Raw genomic sequence first — 22,218 nt, 5'->3', positions numbered from 1 at the left:
TTCCAACTCTTGAATTTCAATGAAATAAATTCAAATGAACTTTGAAAAATCAATAGAATGTAACTCTGACAAGGTAAACCAAAAAAAAACACTACTGAAATAATCCGACTCTTTCTTTTTAGTAAAAGAAATTCAAAATAAACTTTGAAAAATCAAAAAAAACTAACTTTGACCAGGAAAACCAAGACAAAGCACAACTGAAACGATCCAAATCTTGCATTTCAATGACGGAAATTCGAAATTAGTTTCCAAAAATCAAGAGAATGTAACTGTGACGCTGTAAACCACAAATAAACACTACTGAAATATAACAAGTCTTGCATTTCAACGAAAGAAATTTATAAATGAACTTTTAAAAATTAAGAGAGTTTAACTTTGACATGGTAAACTAAAACAAAACACTATTGAAATATTCCGACTCTTGCATTTCAACGAAAGGAAACCAAAATAAACTTTGAAAAATTAAGAGAATGTAACTGTGACAAGGTAAACCACGAGAAGACATTACTGAAATATCCCAACTCTTGCATTTCAACTAAAGAAATTCAAAATTAACTTTGAAAAATCAAGAAAATGTAACGGTGAAAATGTAAAACATAACAAAACACTGCTAAAATATTTTAACTCTTTCATGTCTATGAAAGAAATTCAAATGAACTTCTAAAAACCAATATAATGTAACTGTGACAGTGTAAACCACAATAAAACACTACTGAAGTAATCCAGCTCTTGCATTTCAGTGAAAGAAATTCAAAATAAACTTTGAAAAATCAAGATAATGTAACTGTGACAAGGTAAACCACGACAAAAAACTACTGATATATTCCAACTCTTGCTTTTCAATGAAAGAAATTCAAAAAGAGCTTTGAAAAATCAAGAGAATATAACTGTGACACTGTAGACCACAATAAAACACTATTGAAATATTCCAAATCTTGCATTTCAACGATAGAAATTCATAAATAAACTTTGAAAAATCATGAGAATGTAACTGTGACAAGGTAAACCATAACAAAACACTACTGATATATTCTAAATCTTTAATTTCAATGAAAGAAATTCAAAATTAACTATTTAACTTTAAAAAATCACGAGAATGTAATTGTGACAATGTAAACGACGACAAAACACTATTGAAATATTCCAAGTCTTACATTTTAACGAAAAAAAAACCAAAATAAGCTTTGAAAAATTAAGAGAATGTAACTGTGACAAGGTAAACCGCGACAAAACACTACTGAAATATTACTAGTCTTGCATTTCAATGCAAGAATATCAAAATAAACATTGAAAAATCAAGAAAATGTATCTGTGACAAAATATACAACAATAAAACACTGCTGAAATATTCCAACTCTTGCATTTCAACGAAATAAATTCATAAATTAGCTTTGAAAAAACATGAGAATGTGACTGTGACAAGCTAAACAATTAAAAAACACTACTGAAATATTCCAATTCTTACATTTCAATGAAAGAAATTCAGAATGAACTTTGAAAAATCAAGAGAGTTTAACTTTGACAGGGTAAACTACAAAAAAACACTACTGAAATATTCCAACTCTTACATTTCAATGAAAGAAATTCAAAATGAACTTTGAAAAAATCAAGAGAATATAACTGTGACAAGGTAAACCACGACAAAACACTACTGAAATATTCCAACTCTTGCATTTCAACGAAAGAAATTGAAAATGAACTTTAAAAAATTAAGAGAGTGTAACTGTGACAAGGTAAACCATAACAAAACACTATTGAAATATTCCAACTCTTGCATTTCAATTAAAGAGAAACAAAATAAAATTTGAAAAATTAATAGAATTTAACTATGACAAAGTAAACCATGACAAAACACTAGTGAAATATTCCAACTCTTACATTTCATAGAAAGAAATCCAAAATGTACTTTGAAAGACAATGAGAATGTAACAGTGACAAGGTAAACCACGACAAAACGCTACTGAAATATTCCAGCTCTCGCATTTCAATTAAAGAAATTCAAAATTAACTTCGAAAAATCAAGAGAATGTAACTGTGACAAGATAAAACATAACAAAACACTACTGAAATATTCCAACTCTTTCATTTCAATGAAATAAATTCAAATTAACTTTGAAAATTCAATAGACTGTACCTCTGAGAAGGTAAAACACAACAAAACACTACTGAAATAATCCGACTCTTGCTTTTCAATAAAAGAAATTTAAAATAAACTTTGAAAAATCAAGAAAATGTAACTGTGACAAGGTAAACCACGTCAAAACACTACTGAAACATTCCAAATCTTGCATTTCAATGAAAGATATTCGAAATGAGCTTCGAAAAATCAATAGAATGTAACTGTGACACTGTAAACCACAACAAAACACTACTGAAATATTCCAACTCTTGCATTTCAACGAAAGAAATTATAAATGAACTTTGAAAAATTAAGAGAGTGTAACTTTGACAAAGGTAAACTACAACAAAACACTATTGAAATATTCCAACTCTTGCATTTCAACGAAAGAAAACCAAAATGAACTTTGAAAAATTAATAGAATGTAACTGTGAGAAGGTAAACCACAACAAAACACTACTGAAATAATCCGACTCTTGCATTTCAGTGAAAGAAGTTCAAAATGAACTTTGACAAATCAAGAAAATGTAACTGCGACAAGGTAAACCACGACAAACACTACTGAAATAATCCAACTCTTGCATTTCAATGAAAGAAATTCAAAATGAGATTCGAAAAATCAAGAGAATGTAACTGTGACACTGTAAACCACAACAAAACACTACTGAAATATTCCAACTCTTGCATTTCAATGAAAGAAATTCAAAATGAAAGAAATTCAAAATGAGTTTCGAAAAATCAAGAGAATGTAACTGTGACACTGTAAACCACAACAAAACACTACTGAAATATTCCAACTCTTGCATTTCAACGAAAGAAATTTATAAATGAACTTTTAAAAATTAAGAGAGTGTAACTTTGACAAGGTAAACTAAAACAAAACACTACTGAAATATTCCAACTCTTGCATTTCAACGAAAGAAAACCAAAATGAACTTTGAAAAATTAAGAGAATGTAACTGTAACCACGACAAGACACTACTGAAATAATCCAACTCTTGCATTTCAACGAAAGAAATTCAAAATGAACTTTGAAAAATCAAGAGAATGTAACTGTGACAATGTAAAGCACGACAAAACACTACTGAAATATTCCAACTCTTGCATTTCAATGAAAGAAATTCAAATGAACTTTGAAAAACCAATAGAATGTAACTGTGACAGGGTAAACCACAACAAAACACTACTGAAATAATCCAACTCTTGCATTTCAGTGAAAGAAATTCAAAATAAACTTTGACAAATCAAGAAAATGTTACTGTGACAAGGTAAACCACGACAAGACACTACTGAAATATTCCAACTCTTGCATTTCAACGAAAGGAAATTCAAAATGAACTTTGAAAAATCAGACCTTTGGAGGGGGGAGGGGGTCGTTCTGTGTCTCAATGCACAAAAAAAGTATAAAAAATGGGGGAGGGGAGGGGAGGGGAGGAGGAGTGGGAGGAGGGGGAGGGGAGGTGAGGGGGAGGAGGGGAGGAGGGGAGGGAGGAGATGGAGGGAGAGGGGCCCCTTTGGGGGGTCAAAGGGGGGTTGGGGCCCTTTGGGCCCCAGGGGGGGTCTGGGGGAACCTTGAGGACCGGTGGGCCCTTTGGGAGCCCAGTGGACCTTTGAGGACTGGTGGCTTCCTTCGGGGTTGGGGTAGAGGGATTGGAACCCTTTGGGGTTGGGGTAGGGGGATCGAAACCCTTTGGGGTTGGGGTAGAGGACCTCATGACACTGTTCAATGGAACTTGTGTATTATAACGACCACAGAGTTTCACCCTCAAATTCTCTTCTATAATCATCTTTTAGAATGTCTCTAACTGTTCCGCCGAAATAATTCCATAACCTGTCTAAAACAGTTTCGCCCAAATAATCCCTAAACGTAATTTCAGCGTGTTCCTTTTTTTTTGGCATATCTGCGCTAACGCATTTCAAATTAATAAGAAACCTGATTCCCGCGCTAAAACAATTCATCGCTAAGATGTTTCTTGGAGAACTGTTTCCATGGCGTTTGGTTATTAATATCTTTGGAGTTCGACCAAAAGAGTTGTTTCCGAGGCAAAGACATTAATGACTTGGATCTATTCCTGGAGAAATGTTGACAGTACCTGTCAGACATTATTAAACTTTGCCTGGAAACAATTTGATTAATGACTGACAGCACAGGTGTTCCATATTCCCAATCGATTACGCAATCAATTTCTCAGAAATCCATCTCCCCTAGGGACTCTATGCCCATATTAGGAGCCCCGTCAGCATTAAAAATGCCGACAGGACCACGTGGTCCTGTTCGGATCAATAGGGGCCATTCTACTCTCTACTGCCAAAACCCCTCGCAATTGTTTCTACTTCGTTTCGATATTTTACGTCAAATTCACAGATTTGTTATGCCAATTAACAGGGTAGCTATGATTGCTACAGAGCCAAGTTTGTGTTACAAGAACTTTTATAAACAAACCCTTGTCTAAATATAAACCTCGCCACCTTATTGCTTTTGACAGAAGCATGTATCAAAATAAACTCACTGACCATAGATAACGAGATCTTAGCTTAAGACTATGTCGAGATTTAGAAGTAACATTCTGCTGTAGGCCTAGGCCTGTTTTGGGCCACATAAGGATATAGTTTTGTATCTAGGAGTTACATGTTCTTGCACCCTGAGCTACATCAGGATTTGAGTCATATCTCCAGAAAATCGTTCTACTGAAGTCGGCATCATATCTCAGGGCCGTATCCAGGATTTTTTTTTTAATATTCTCTGTTTGGTACTCTTCTATTAACCAGACTTTTTTATCTACGGCAAGGCAAACCAGTCACGAAATAGACTGAGACGGGTGATGAAAACAGGTTTACAATGCCTTCTGGGATATAAACAAAGGCAAGAACTGTATTTAAATTGTTTTTTTTTGTGGTTTAGGGGGAGGGGAAGGTACCTAGCTTAGGTCAGGTTACGTATTTCATATATGGAATGCTTTAACCCCACCCCACCCCCTAATGTGCAAATATATAGCCCAAGTTTATTTCTAAACTATTATATATTCATCCTATTGTATTTGATTTCATTAGCATGAACCAAACTAGCACTATATAAAAGAGTCCGTTTAATAGAAGAGTACCCTCTATTTTTTCAGGGTGAATACCTGCTTGTATTTCTGCTTTATGCCTATATCTGGAGTCGCATAAGGACATGGTGTTGCATCTTGGGTTACATATTTTGTACCGTGAGCAATGACTGGCTTTGGGTCATTCTTTGGTCGTACCAAAGTCGGTATCATGCCAATTACAAAAACAAAGGATTTGACCTTTTGACTTCCACCATTTTAGTTTTTCACAAGCATAAAGTGACAAGGTTTCCATGTTGAATATGGTTATTTACTAGTTTTTCAACTTGTATGTTTCGGGCGCATTCCATTAACCCAAGTTGCGGTTTATAGAAATAAGAGACGAAAAGAAGCGGAAATAGCCTATTGGCGGCAAAATCTCTCATATTTCCCACGGCATTGATTCACTTTCGGCATTAGCTTGTAATTTTTGGGAATTGTTTTGTGTTTTATAGAGTTCATTGCCTCTTTCGGGTTCACAAATCTGTGGTGTAGTGTGACAGAACGTACTTATTAAGCTGCCATTCAATTTGAAAAAAGAATAGCTCGCCCTGCGACTTTGTTTTTGTTTTCAAGAATTTTTTTTTTGTCGCTTGGCTTCGGATGCGACTATTCAAGGAGAAGTATGTTACACAACACTTTTACATTTCAGTGAAACGAAAAATTGCTTTTAGGGGATAGCTTTATTTGGCTTTTAGTGGAAAAAAAAATGGCTTTTAGTGGAAACTTATGCTATTTCTAAACACGCTTCAGCACCAAACAGGCTGAGACACATCTGCGCACGCTCCTTCTCCACTATAATCTATTCAAAACTTCACTTGTTACACCCTTTCATGAAGTTCTAATTTCCTCTAAATCCCTTCTTTTAATCTCTTCCCACTCCATTTGGGGACGATCCGTTATTCGTTGGCCAAGAAGCACAATCTTTGGCAATCTGCCATTTTCATCCGTGAAGCCCAGACAAATGGCCTGACGAGCAGGGTTGCCACCACGGTGAGTTCCTAAAGTGCTACATTTGCCCAAATTTGTGTGCTACACAGCAATTTCGGTGATATACTCAAACATTGACCATAACAGTGCTAAAATAGCAGTTTTGTGCTATTTCAGCAACACTGAGCACATGATACAGTGCTACACATAATAAAATAGTGTAAACCTCTGTTTACTTCTTTATTTGTATGCCTTTTATATTGGCAGACGTAATGGTTTTCGAAATTCCAAAGATAGACGATAAACGTTGGTACATGGTCTTTATTAAATGACGTGCGAATACACATACAGAGAAAATAAAATAGCACAAGAACAACTAACTTCGACGAAGGTGAAAGATGGACTGCCTTTAGAAGTGTACCGAGAGTATAAATTTCCTGGAACGGAAGTTCCAGCTTTGGGTTGTTCGATTATGCCTGGGAACGAACCCTTTCCAGCGACTAGCTTTACTCCCAAGAGCCCCCCCCCTAGACCACTATCGTTGACACATAAATGGCCAAATCTCTAGGAAATGAGACATCCGGGAAAAAGCTTCTCGAATTTATGTTCCAAATACTTTACAGATTCTCCCCCCTGTTTTAAGTTAAATTTCCCAAATTTGGCTTATCCCCTTCTCATTATGCCCTCACAGTTTAATTGAACTCATACTATTCCCTTTCTAAATGATTCACTTCTCACCTACTAACATTCTACAGCAGAAACTAGTAAACAATTACATAATATAAACACTACACAATACTTACATAAGTAAAAACTTACATAGCATAAACAAACCACACTAAAAACCGTAGTCGGAAACTGGATATTTTAACACTTCATTTTTATCTGTATACTTTAAAATAGACTTGTTCCCCATACCCCTGAATTTGATGAGGACAAGGAAAGTTGGGATTATGTATAAACTTCGAATTAGGGCAAAAGGATTGACCGAGAAAGGCTAGTTAATCCTGAAAATACCAGCTACAAATAAATGAAATTGCATAAACTTATAAATAATGGAATAGATATGTCAACCATTAAAGTTTGATTGGCCTACCATGCTGCAATGCCGTCAAGATATTATTACCAATAAAATCCTCGGGGTTTTATTGCTGCAGAACGCCTCGGTTTTGACCTATTTGGTTTTGCTCTACTAAATTGTGGTTCGACAAATGGTAGTACTTTTGTTGATATCTCTACATGACTTTTAGCGCTATGCATTAAAATCATCCCTCGAGGCATCAACCTCATCTCGCAGGACATTAAAACCGGCCCCCTTTCCATGGGTAGCCAAACCGCCCTGCGAGGCATCAACCTCATCTCGTATTGCAGCAAAACCATCCCGTGAGGCATCAACCTCATCTCGTGGGACATTAAAAACTTCATCATTGAGTCCAAATTTCACCCTCTTCAGAGCAAAAAGAAATTCATCGGAAAAAAAAGACGTCTCTCCTTCCCTCACTATCTATTATATCTGTTCCTATTGTTTTGCAACCTTGTACGCATCATCTAAACAAAAAATTTCTGCACTATGCTCTAACAAATATCGTTTGTAGGACGGTCTGATCCCCTCCTTGAGTAAATTAAGAGCAACTCTTCCAAGGACTACATCATCCCTGGCTTCTAAGGCCCCCTACATGACCTTCCTAATTTTTGCATCCTTCAATAGAATAGATATACCCTTTCATCCTTAAATTGAGCCACACCTACAAACTCTGCAACCATTTTGCCTACTATTTGAATTAGTAGGTAGAAGCTATCGCGAGGAAATCCATATTAGGCATTGTGTAACAGCCTATTTCAAAATGTTCATTTAAAAGAAAGTTTTTCTCAAGAAGGCACTTTGAATAGAAGAAAGTTCAATAGCTCGTAACATTTCGATGTCTTATTAATCAGTCTTTTGCAGTATTTGCGGCTCAATATCACAAGCAATTTTGGTAGCGGGCGAAATAGCTCGTCAATATGTTGTCAGTATTTAGCGTAAGATGTCGTAAGTACTTATAACGGTCACTCAAATGTCACTTGGAGGTTTTCCACTAGTGATATATGCTCCACTAGTTTTAACCGCTTGCCACCACTCTGTAAACCTCTTGTCTATTTCTTTTTTTGTATGCCTTTTATATTGGCAGATGTAATGGTTTTCGAAATTCCAAATATAGACGATAAACGTTGGTATATGGTCTTTATTAAATGACGTGCGAATACACATACAGATAAAATAAGGTAGCACAAGAAAAACTAACTTCAACGAAGGCGAAAGATGGACTGCCTTTAGAAGTGAACCAAGAGTATAACTTTCCTGGAACGGGAGTTCCAGCTATTGGTTGTTCGACCATGCCTGGGAACGAGCTCTTTCTCACGACTCGCTTTATTCCCAAGCGCCCCCCCCCCTCTGGTCCATTCTCGTTGATACATAAATGGCCAAATCTCTAGGAAATGAGACATCTGGAAAGGCTTCTCGAATTTATGTTCCAAATACTTTACAATAGTGTTGAAATAGCACTTTCATGCTGCAGGTGGCTGGCCTGCTGACGAGGATAGAATGGATATAAAAGGTTGGATCTGTTCGTGTGTTGTGAGATCGCTTATAGTATAGTTATAGTCGCTTATAGTGATCCAAGGCTCACTATCGTTCAAAAAAAGGGAAGGGGTGGCTCATATCCGCTGCAGTTGGTTTGAGGGTGGATTCTAGGGTAATCAGGGGCGCTTACAACGAATATTGGGGTGCTCAAGTTCGCACGCGTGTATAACATGGTCATTTTAGCCTATAAATTCAAATTTGGCCTATAACGACGTCATACCGCTCTTGATTTTTTTTACATGGTAAAATAAACAGAAAACCTTATAAACTTGACGTATTCTGAATCCTAAGAAAAAGTACTTACACCTTGTATTTTTAGTTTTTCCCCACAACCTTTATTTCTTTATTTATCCCTATTTAATTTTGAAAGCAAGGGTTTTTTAGTATACTTTTTCTTAGTTTTTTCGGTTTTCCTGAAATTTTCGCCTACCTAAGTATATTTTTTTTATGTTTTATTTGAATTCTGCTCGTCATTACGAGTCAAACTTGGTGCCTTTTTTCCAAAAAAATATTAATTCTTGAGCAACTATTTATTTTTTCTAAATAACGTCATAGCTTTCAGAAATCAGTCTACAATGACAATTTTTTTTTTTTTTAGCTGTTAAAAAAAAATGAAAACGAATCAAACTGCACATCATTCGAACCATCAGAATGTCCTTTACATGTTGTTAATAAAAAAAAATGTTGACACTTGAATCTGCAAGAATATATAAGCTTTTGAACAAGAAAAGCCCCCCCCCCCCGAAAAAAAGAACATTTTCTGAATAGTGGCGTTTTACTTTAAATATTTTCAAAACAACCTATAATTTTTATTTCACCAAACGATAGGTCGCTCTTTTTTGAATCAAATAATTTATTTACATTATGTAAAACTAATATTTTTAACCAGGAAAAAAAAAACAACGAACGCCTCGTTCTGCGATCGCATGTGTGACTTTGGTTTCCACAGCAATAAAAAAAAAACCGAGCATCTTACATATCAGGTTTTAGTTGCATAAAGTACTTAGCCATAAAAGACTAATTTCTCCTTTATGGGCTGAAATCGTCAAGTTCTACATTAGTGCGAGCATGTGCACCCCGATATTCGTCTTAAGCACCTTAGATTACCCCGGCATCCATACTCAAGCCTACTGCGGCTGATGTGAGCCACCCCCTCTCTTTTTTTGAACGATAACGAGCCTTGGACCACTAACTTTTGCATAAAGTACTGAAAACTACGACATAAAAGAAAAAAATTTGGGATATTTTTCTGATCTAGTTAAAGGTAAGGATTCCCGCAACAACGATTTTAGGGGGTGTTAGTTGTCTTGCGTGAGGCATACCATGTTGGTACAACTAGTTGTGAAGCATGTAAACAGATAGGAGATGCGTTGGACAGCATTGCTCCGCTTTTCTAGAAGCACAACGAGTCCAGATCTACCATAAGGAATCATAGCCTCTGGATTAACTATTTAGATCTTATCCTTACCGGAAACGACTATCTTTTATGCTGAAAGAGCTGCGGACTAGGGATCACAGTTAAACGCCACAAAAGAGATGATTCCGATTTTCTTCGCATCCGGAAACCATAAATACGCCGCAGTTGCGCTTAACTACCTAGAAGAAATGCTAAGCCTACCTGAAAAAGCGCCAGAAGTTCACAGAGATTTTGTAAGTGGCAATTTATTGTTAGGAAAACAATCAAGCCGTTTTGCAGCATTGCATACGATCTGGTTTAGAGTTGGCTGTGAATCTGGACATCAAAGGTCATCGAAGAGTTTCTGGTGTCTTTGGTGCGACAACGAATGAAAATGTCAGGGATCGATATCTGGCTACTCTCCCCTTCCTCACAGCAGCCACCAGAACGCTGAAAGCAAACCTGAATATCGATGACGAGGCAATGAAGCATCATGAAGATACCACTGCGTTTACAAATCTGACAATAAAAGGTAAAAATCGGATTATGGACTTGGTAGAATTGCTTGGAAATCTATTCAAGACGACGAGAACAGAGATGTACAACTTTATGACAGGGGATAGAGCTCCAGAAGCCGTAGCAAATAGTCTGCTGAAATTCCGAGACATTGTCTTCGAAGCCATAATCTCATATCTCGAAGGGACATCCACAAAAGTAAAAGTCGGCATAGTACAAACTTTCGTCTCTGTTGCCAAAAAAGGAAAAAAGAAAGAGCGACAAAAAAGATATTTGTGAGAAGCTGCGCTGCTTAAACGAGCTCTGCGTCTTGCAAATTCAACACAAACTTCGTCCCTCTGTAAGCTGCTGAAGTACGAGCTATAGCCATAACTGGCCTCACTTACAGTATTATCATCAAGTCGTAGGGAGCCTCAGCTACGTACTGGTACAAAGTCAACAAGATCGAACTACATTCTGCGGCTGTCCGGCTTGCAATCATGACCAAAAATTATTCCACGTACGCTTTTGAAGACTTGAAGACCCTCCTCGATCTGATCGTATAGTTGATGTCATGAGTGGCATAAGGTGTTATCAACCAGAACAAAATGAGACACTAGCAGATTTTGGATAAGAGTTTACGATGGGTTTCATAGGAACATGCCCGAAGTTTGTCAGTCTATCCATTTGGTTAATGACAGGTATGACGGTCTTAGTGACGATATAACCCATGATGACTACTCGTCCAACCTCAAAGAAGCATCTGGCTGTCAAGAAAGAAGAAGAGATCCTAAAGGAAATATTTCCAGTCTGTTCACTTCCTCCAGCAAAGTTGCAACATCCTGGGGCGGAATTCTCAGTAGTTACTGAGCCACAGGTCGACTCTTGAAAGTTTTTATCGAGGTCTGGAGTACAAAATTTCAACCCGTCTGATGGTTCATCTAGCTGTAGGTATCTAGAGACTATATAGGGCCGTTACCGTTACGCCCCATGGAAGCTCTGTTGATGACGATATCTTGTCTTGCCATGAGAAAACAGACATTTGGGTGTTATACTACACAGCAGTTGCCGCAAGACGAAAGAGCACACTTGTGATAATCCAAGCTAACGATACTGATATCGTCTTACTAGCTGCATACTACTTCCAGTATCTTGCTAGTCTCGGCCTCAAGCAGCTCTTGGTTAAGTTTCCGTCCTACTGCATACCTATTCATACGGCAGCACAAAAACTAGGAGTAACATTTTGCAACGCCTTGCCGCTTGTCCACAGCTTGAGTGGATGTGACACCACAGGCTTTCTGCATGGAATTAGAAAGTCCGCTTTTTTCGAGCTGCGAAGTCTTCAGAACTTTGTTGGGGTCTTTAGGTGATGAAGTTCGAGCCCTTGCAGAGAATCCATCATCTGCGCAAAGTGACGGTTTAGTCAACGTATGTAAGCAGCTTGTGGTTACAGTTTATGGCAGAAGTGCGACTAACTTCAATAGTCTGAATGATCTTCGAGCACTTTTGTTCTCAAGATTGGAGGATTTGCGACGTTTACCACCAACTGATATCTCGTTTATGCTACATTTGAAAAGGTGCATGTTCCAGTCACTGATTTGGATCCAAAGCCACAAGCCCTGTATTGATTTACCTCAGGCTACCGATATGGGCTGGGGAATTGAAGATCATGAAATAAGCCAGACCTAGTTTCTGCGATGCCGCATGGGCTAGCATCGCTTACTTTTTGCAACAGTGACAAGACGAAGTGCGGCTCGCACTGCAAATGCTCCAAAATGCGTTTCTGTGACAGCGCATGCAAGTGTGGAGCTGACCCCCAAAAATGCCTACTTTCCGATGTGAATCAGAACGAGTCCCAAGACAAAGATGAAGAAGAAAAAGAGATTGCAGCCATCGTTTCATGTTCAGTTTTAAATGTTTGATTTTGTATTTGTTATGATATTAAACTGCTAATGCAGTTGTCTAGACCTTACTACACCAGTGGCCGTTGACCCAATCTAACCAATTGGATCGTTGGCCCCTGCTATGCTGGGATTTAAAGAAAATAGTATCTTAAATCAGCCTTAGTCACCTCTGCAACACACGTTCACACGGCTTCGCCACCTTGAGGCTCGTATATGAGCCTACGTAAGCCAGATTGTATTCAATACTACAGAAAAAATAAATAGTTGCTCAAGAATTAATATTTTTTGGAAAAGAGGCACATGGGTTGACTCGTAATGACGAGCATAATTCAAATAAAGCATAAAAAATATACCAAATTCGCGCATGTGATCGCAGAACTAGGCATCTGTTTTTTTTTCTGTTTAAAAATATTAGTTCTATAGAATGTAAATACATGATTTGATTAAAAAAAGAGCGATCTATCTTTTGGTGAGATAAAAGTCATAAGTTGTCTTATAATAAATTTTTCGAGTAAAACGCCACTATTCAGAAATTTTTTTTTGGGAGGGGGGATTCCAAGGGCGGATCCAGGATTTTTTTTCGGGGGGGGGGGTTTACTAATTTTTGACTCAGTTTTCGACTAATTTTACTGATTTTTACCTAGGTTTTATTAATTTTCGACTTATTTTCGACTCTGTCAAAAATTTCGGGGGGGGGGGGGTTCAGACCGGGTAACGCCCCCCCCCCCGGATACGGCCTTGGGGGATTCTCTTGTTGAAAAGCTTGTATATTTTTGCAGATTCCAGTCTCGACTTTGTTTTTTTTAATTTAAAAAAACTTTCCGAGAAATAAGTTTTTCAAAGAAAAGTAAAGGCCATTTTAAACTTAAGCTCAGGAGATACAAATACCTGTTAAAACTCAAAACGACCAGAAATTACTATTAAAGAATAAATGAAACCCAAAACGAACAGAAATTGAATAAACAATCAGAGCAAAAACCATACAACAAGTAATAATATAAATGAATAAATAGATCTTAAAGCGAGTAATGCTTCAAGTGAATATGAAAATCAAGCTTAAAACGAAAACAAATATTTTGCTATTAAAGTATAAATGAAACTTAAAACGAACAGAAATTAAATAAACAATCAATGCGAACAAACATACAATACATATTAATGTAAATGAATAAATAAATCTTAAAACGATTGGAACTTAAAAGAGTTTGGGTATCGCCTCACTGCAGAAGCCTAAAACCTACTGCGTCATTGGCGCTTTAATGAAAACAATTCTTTGAAATGTTTTCACTTTTGTAACTTTAAGAAATCAAAAATTAATTAAAATTATAGGGAATAAATATCAGCATACGTATATTAAATTGACAATGCACATTTTTTTTTTCAGTAAACTCATTTGTATTTCTTTCAGTAAAGTACAAATTATATTCTAGGCTTTTAAAAAGCATAGGGGTTTTGAACCCCTACTCATATATGATAGTCCGGACGCCAGGTGTTGAAAATGTGAACCATACCACGACGGAATGGGGCTGCTACGAGAATTAGCCTACCTTCCACCCCCTAAATTGACCATGCGGATTCAAAAATACCAATGGCACTTAATTGCGAGTGGTGGAACACTCCGAAACTTGACATTTTATTATATTTTGGGTGTTTCATGCAAGAAAATGCATGTTCCACAAAGTTTGAGGTGCAGTTTTCCGCTCAAATAGAAATGTCCCGAAGTCATGGAATGTTTTCATAACAAACGAACACGATTAGTTAGAGAAAATGGCAGAGTTAAAAAAAATGGCAAAACTATATGAGTCTTGAACAGTCTTGGAAAGTATAAACAAAATCAAATTGAATATTAGATATATAATGATATTAATTGTTGAAAGATCCATCAGTTCAAGCTTTTTTTCACTGTAATTTTTATTTTCATTTTCAATGCTGTAAGAACTGGAAAATAATAAATTTATAGTATACAAGTAATTAGTTTTCAGTGAAGTACCAATGACACAGAAGGTTTTAGGTTTTTACTGTAAAAGAAGGGGGCAGCATCTAAATTTTGTTTGTAATGAAACTATATTTGTCTTGACCAATCTTGAAAAGAACTAATAAATTAGACTGAATATTTGATGCATAGTGATATTAATTGCTAGAAGCCCATCAGTTCAAAATTTTACTGTAATTTTAACATTTATTTTCAATATTAAGTACAAAAGAAAACATTTGTAATATAATTCGTTTTCAGTAAAGCGCCAATGACGCAGTAGGTTTTAGGCTTCTGCAGTGAGACGGTACCCAAACTCTTGTTTGTAGTTATTTTTATTCGATTCAAACTTGATTTGCATATTCTTTTTAAGTTCCAATCGTTTTAAGATTTATTTATTCATTTACATTAATATGTATTGCATGTTTGTTCGCATTGATTGTTTATTTAATTTCTGTTCGTTTTAAGTTTCATTTATACTTTAATAGAAAAACATTTGTTTTCTTTTTAATATTGATTTTCATATTGAATCAAATAATTAATCTCTTTAAGATCTATTTGTTCATTTATATTGTTAATTGTTGTATGTTTTTTTCTATGATTGTTTATTTAAATTTCTGTTTGTTTTTGGTTTCATTTATTATTTAATAGTAATTTCTGGTCGTTTAGAGTTTTAATTTTAAAAGGTATTTTTATCTCTTGAGCTTAAGTTTAAAATGGCCTTTACTTTTCTTTGAAGAATTTATTTTACGGAAAGTTTTTTTAAATTAATTTTTGTTAGTTTTTGATTGCAAAAAGTTTCAAGTTTTTATGGCAGGGGGGGGGGGGAGGGGTTTTCACTGTCCGATTATTCTTGACTTTAAAATACAGATCTAGAACTTTCAATTTACATCGAATGAGGCTTTTCTCAAAGTCAGTACGATTACCTCTTTGATAAAAACCTTATATATGAACAATAGACAGCTTGCATAACTTGTGGACAGCGATTGACAACAATGAATGGGTTGAAAAATAGCTCCAATAAGGGGGTTTAGACGATTTCACTTGCTGACACAAAGGGATCACGACTGTTTGGAATTGACCTTAATAGGATTTTGTGTGCCAAAGCAATTTTGCATCTATCACAGAGTATGTATTTTAACCTTATAATAGGATAATTATAATTGATTTCAAATGTGTTCTTCCAATACAAAACCCCTTCCCACAAGTTATAAACCCCCCTTAATAATTTTTGCCCCAGGGCGTAAATTAAAACGCCTACCCCCGGGCCCTGATGGGCTGTATCGACACCGGAGTTTTTTGTAATCAGAACATTGAACTATTTTAACAAAATGTTTATCTCAAAATTTTTATCTGATGCATTTAGGGCTTGGATGAGGGGGGGGGCTAGTTACCCTCCAATCTCTTTTGACTCTTAAAAAGTGAACAAGAACTTTCAATTTTCAGTCAAATGAGCCCTCTCTAAAGTTTATACGATTATCCCTTCCATAAGAAATAATGGGAAGGATTCGGAGAATCCTTAAATTACAACCCTTGCCCTGAGGGCTGTGGGGGAGTTGTCATCCTCAAAGACCTAATTTCCAAAACTTAAGACTACGTTTAATTAAATGGTTGCCTCAAAATTTTGATTGGATGTGTTTGGGGACAAGGTTAGCGTGAGCGGGGTGTTAATTAGCCTCCAATCCCTTTCGACAATTAAAATGGGCACGAGACCTTTGAATTTTCAGTCAAATGATCCTTTTTTGAAGTTTCTACGACAACGTCTTCTATAAAAACCTTATATGCCCCAGGGTATAACTTAAAACCCTTGCCTTGAGGGTTGTGGGGGAGTGTCCCCTCCCCTGGATTCGCCACTGCCTTACACTCTCTGTTTCTTTCCTTGTTAGGGAGGAGAGCAGATGCCTAATAAGTGTGTGTTAATACTAAAACATTTTAACTCTCATTGGACCTTCAGGTATAACCAGAATTAGTTCAAAGGAATGGGTGGGGAAAAAGGGCGTGTGGGGGGGTCATTTGCCCTTCGATCAATTTTGACTCTTAAGAGCTGGACTAGAATTTCTATTTTTCTATCAAATAAGCTCTCTCTGAGATTAATACGAGAATCCCTTCCTGCCCCTGGGCCCTGGGGGGTTTTGTCGACGCCAGAGTTTTGTTACTTAACCTTTCAACTATTTTTAACAAAATGTTATTTTTAACCCTTGCATATAAAACAGCTCTGGAGGGAAAGTAATAAACAATATTGAAGCTACATAAGATTTATTCATTTATTTATGTTTGCAGCGGTTATCTTTACGTTTGTAAGATAGTTAATTTTAATTTCTGTTCGTTCGTTTGGCCCAAATAACATTACTTTCGAGTATTAAAAAGGGCACTAGCCCTTTGAATTTCTAATCGAATGAGCCTTTTTTGAAGTTTCTATGACAACGCCTTCTATAAAAACCTTATATGCCCCCAGGGCTTAACTTAAAACCCTTGCCCTGAGGGTTGCGGGGGATTGTCCTCCTCAAAAATATATTTTCTATCTGTAAATCAACTTTGCTGAACGAAATGGCTATCTCAAAATTTTGATTGGATGTGTTTTGGGGAATGGTTAGCGTGGGGGGGGGGGGGCTAGTTCCCCTCCAATCACTTTCTAACATTAAAAAGGGCACTAGCCCATTGAATTTCTAATTGAATGAGCCTTTTTGGAAGTTTCTAGTACAACACCTTCTTTAAAAACCTTATATGCCCCAAGGGCCTAAATTAGAACCCTTGCCCTGAGAGTTTGGGGGGATTGTCCTCCTCAAAAACATATTTTCTCTCGGTAAAACACCGCCGCTGACCAAAAGGGCTATCTCAAAAGTTTGTGGGGATTTGTGGGGGGAAAGGCGGGGCGTGGGGGGGGGCTAGTTGCCCTCCAATCACTTTTTACGATTAAAAAGGGCACTATCCCTTTGAATTTCCAATCGAATGAGCCTTTTTTGAAGTGTCTATGACAACACCTTCTATAAAAACCTTATAAACCCCCAGGGCATAACTTAAAACCCTTGCCTTGAGGATTGTGGGGGATTGTCCTCCTCAAAAAAATGTTTTCTCTGTGAAAATCAACTACGCTGAACCAAATCGCTATTTAAATATTTTGATTAGATGTGTTTGGTGGAATGATGGGTATGGGGGGGGGGCTAGTTGCCCTCCAATCACTTTCGACTATTAAAAAGGGCCCTATCCCTTTGAATTTCCAATCGAATGAGCCTTTTTGAAGTTTCTACTACAATGCCTTCTATAAAAACCTTATATGCCCCCTGGGCATGTCTTAAAACCCTTGCCCTCAAGGTTCTGGGGGAGTTTCCTCCTCAAAAACGTATTTTCTATCAGGAAATCAACTACGCTGAACAAAATGGCTATCTCAAAATTTTGATTGGATTTGTTTGGGGAAATGATTGGCGTGGAGGGGGGGGGCTAGTTGCACTCCAATCACTTTCGACTATTAAAAAGGTCACTAGCCCTTTGAATTACCAATCGAAAAAGCATGTTTTGAAGTTTCTACGACAACGCCTTCTATAAAAACCTTATATGCCCCCAGGGCATAACTTAAAACCCTTGCCCTGCGGGTTGTGGGGGCGTGTCCTCCACAAAAATATATTTTCTATCTGGAAATCAACTACCCTGAACAAAATGGCTATCTCAAAATTTGCATTGGTTGTGTTGGGGGCAATGATGGGCGTGGGGGGGGGGCTAGTTGCCCTCCAATCACTTTCGACTATTAAAAAGGTCACTAGCTTTTTGAATTTCCAATCGAATGAGCCATTTTGAAGTTTTTACGACAACGCCTTCTATAAAAACCTTATATGCCCCCAGGGTATAACTTAAATCCCTTGCCCTGAGGGTTGTGGGGGAGTGTCCTCCTCAAAAATGTATTTTCTATGTGGAAATCAACTACGCTGAACAAAATGGCTATCTCAAAATTTTGATTGGATGTGTTTCGGGAAATGATGGGCGTGGGGGGGGAGGAGTGGGGTTAGTTACACTCCAATCACTTTCGACTATTAAAAAGGGCACTGGCCCTTTAATTTCTAATCGATTGAGCCTGTTTTGAAGTTTCTACGACAACGCCTTCTATAAAAACCTTATTGCAAAAATTTCAGAAAAATCGAAAAAACTAGGAAAAACTATATTAAAAAACCTTGTTTTCAAAATTAAGTAGGGGTTAACTAAAATACAAAAATAAAGGTTGTGGGGAAAAACTAAAAAAAAAAAACAGGTGAAAGTACATGTTCTTAGGATTCAGAATATGTCAAGTTTGTATAATTTTCAGTTTATTTTACCGTGTAAATAAAATCAAGAGCGGTATGACGTCGTTATAGGCCTAATTTGAATTTATAGGCTACAGTGACCATGTTCTACAAGCTTGCGAACTTGTGCACCCCGATATTCGTTATCCGCGCCCCCGATTACCCTAGAATCCACCCTCAAACAAACTGTAGCGAATGTGAGCCACCCCTTGAAAGATAACGGTCCCTGGATCACTGACTATTAGAATCTACTACTACTACTATCAACTCACCGCAGCACCAAGTCGCCTGAGGCCAACGCAGCTACGCGCGCTTCTCCTTCACCCCAATCTATTCAAAGCCTCCCTTTTTACACCCGCCCACGAAGTTCCCATTTCCTTTAAATCTTTCCTTATGACGTCCTCCCACCCCAGACGGGGACGACCTGCTTTCTGTTTAGCCCTAGACGGTTGGCCGAAAAGAATAATCTTCGGCAATCTGTCATCCTTCATCCGCACAACGTGCCCTAGCCACCTCAATTTTCTTTCGTTATAGCCCTAGAGAGCGGTATTGAACCATATTTTTCGTATAGCCTATTGTTTGAAATATGGTCAGTCAGCCGGGTACCCAGAACAATCCTTAAGCAATTTCTCTGGAAAACATTTAGCAAATCTTCATCCGCTTTTCAGAGCGTCCATGCTTCAGAGCCATATTTGACCACTGTCATCACTGTAGCTTGTAATACTCTAATCTTGGTTTGCAGACTTATCTTCCTATTTTTCCAAACTTTTTTTTAACTGTGAAAAAACACCCTGAGCCTTGGCTATTCTACTTTTAACATCTTCACTGCTCCCACCATCTTTACTAATAATACTACCAAGGTAAGTGAAGCTGCCAACCTGATCAATCTTTTCATTACCCAACGTCACCTTTTCATCTTCACTTATTCCTATCCTTAATGACTTAGTCTTCTTAACATTAATTTTCAAACCTATTCTAGCACCCTGAGCTCCCAAAACCTCTAAAACTTCATTCATTTTGCTCACACTTTCATCTAGGATGCTTAAATCATTAGCATAATCTAAGTCCAGAAAAGTTTTTCTCCCCCATTTGATTCCATGTTCTCCCATTGCCTTTTCCGTGTTCTTTAAAACAAAGCCCATCTGATGCATTTAAAGGGGGATAAAACACAACCCTGCTTAACTCCTGATATAATACGAAATCCAGCTGCTAACCTCATTTTCTACCTTAACCGCAGCAGTGTTATTCTTGTACATAGCACTAATCACTTTAATGTATTTGTCGTGTATACCATACAAGGGTAAAACCTTTACTAAAGCTCTTCTATCAACAGAATCGAACGCTTGCTCATAATCTATAATACTGAGGGCCAAAGGTGTTTGAAAAATCGGGCATTTCTTCATTACTAGCGTAAGAGTGAAAAGTTGATTGACACATTCCCTACCTTTTTTAAAACTGCGCCGTTCTTCTCTTAAAACTTTGTCTACGGCATCTCTCAGTCTAAAAAGTATCATATTCTAAGTAATTTACTACCTACAGAGACCAGACTAATGCATCGATAATTACCACACTCACTTTTATCACCTTTCTTATAAAGTGACTTAATTAGGGTTTGCCTAAAATATTTAGATGCTTCCCCCTCTTCAAAAATTATATTCATAATTTTCAGTAACTTATTTCTAACATCATAGCCACCATATTTAAGAAGCTCATTTACCACACTATCAGTACCAGGGGCCTTATCATTTTTTAATCCTTTTACTACTGTTGCTAATTATTCCTCACAAAATAAATGTTCCTTCACATCCAAGGTATCACAAACTTTTTCATTTTCTTCAATATTTTGTCCTGCAACTCTATCTCGGTTAAGCAAATTCTCAAAATGTTCGGCCCATCTCTCTTTAGTTTTTTCCTTATCGCTAATTGAGGCCCCGTTCCTATCTTTAACTTGTCATAGTCCGCATAGACTCCTTCCTTTCAATTTATTAACATTCAAGAGCTATATTTTACTGTTATGCACTCCACCTCTATCTCTCAGGTGCTTGACAATTTTGCCCATGGACTTTACTTCAAATTTCCTTAGTTTATATTTTAAAACTGTCCTTACTTTCTTTATATTCCTTTTTGTTTTCATATGATCTATCACTCAGATAATTCTTGTACAAGTCCTTTCTCCTTTCTATTAAACATAAAGCTTTTTCACTAATATTTTTAGCTGCAGTTTTGACTTTCTTCCCTAACACAACTTCAGCGACTTCACAAATTATTTTTTCAAAAATTATTCCAACCATCTTCCACATTCTCAAATTTTAAACTCTAAGTTTAGCATTCAACTGTTCCTGGAAAGTTTCTCTCAAATTATCATCCTGGAGTCTACCAACATCATAACTTCCCGGGATGTAGTTATCCTGCCGATATTTCAGCTTTAAATTAACCCTTGACACTACTAGATAGTGATCTTTACTTTTAACATCAATAACGGCACTCCTATATACCCTAGTATCTTGTATTGATCCTGTCAGTCTTCGGTTTACTATAACATAATCAATAAGGTTTGCTGTCTTACCATCACGTGAATACCATGTTAACTTATGAGCCATTTTATGACCAAACACCATATTGGTTATAACTTAACTGTTATACCTACAAAATTGCAAAAGTCTGCATTCATTACTGTTTTCTTTTCCTACACAAAATTTATCTTGACTAAGCCACCATCTATTTCTATTTCTACCGATACGGGCGTTAAAATCTTCCAATAGAAATATCCTGTTTCTACCTGGGACCCTGTATATTTGCTTCTGTAACTGTAAGTAAAATTCATCTCAATCAATCAATCAATCAATCAATTTATTCAATTAATAAACACAACAAAATACAGTTCAATATAAACTCCCCCGTAAGGCTCTATGACCAGGAAAAAAACAGGGGAGAAACAAAAAAGAAACAAATACAAGTATTTTCAATATAATGCATTGCATTTCAACCTTTCAAAGACTCAACACACGCACAAAACAAAACAAAGAAGAGAAAAAAAAACAATAATTAAAATACCCAAACAAAAAGCGATTTTATGACCCCCCCCCCCCAAAAAAAAAGGATGTAGGAAAATCCAATAAAATAAACCAAATTCCAAATCTATATTTGAAACCAAACCACAAAAAAAAAATATTATACAAACTCAAAACCCCTCACAACAAATGTTTCCAACCCATGCTAGTGTCACCCCCCCCCCCCAAACAATAATAATAAAAATTAACAAAAATATATTTAAACATGAAAAATAAAGAAATTAAAAAATTTATTAAGATTCTTTTGAAAGTACCAAACGAGTGACATTCTTGAGCTGACTCAGGTAGGCTATTCCAAACGATATGACAAGCAGTTAATGGATTAAAGTCAGACCTCACCGATGGAGTAAATAA

At 36.8% G+C, this 22,218-nt stretch overlaps 1 protein-coding gene across 4 annotated transcripts in view; it reads left to right on the top strand.

Annotated features, from left to right (window-relative positions):
• LOC148955763 (uncharacterized) overlaps nucleotides 1–22,218 on the top strand; it is a 280,415-nt gene that overhangs the window by 17,576 nt on the left and 240,621 nt on the right. The window lies entirely within an intron of this gene.

This window comes from Artemia sp. Qi Xiang Cuo, chromosome 2 (assembly GCF_049724085.1).
Source record: "Artemia sp. Qi Xiang Cuo chromosome 2, ASM4972408v1, whole genome shotgun sequence".
NCBI lineage: Eukaryota > Metazoa > Arthropoda > Branchiopoda > Anostraca > Artemiidae > Artemia > Artemia sp. Qi Xiang Cuo.
Note: the sequence above shows the minus strand (reverse complement) of the source record. Positions and strands in the feature narration are given on the sequence as shown.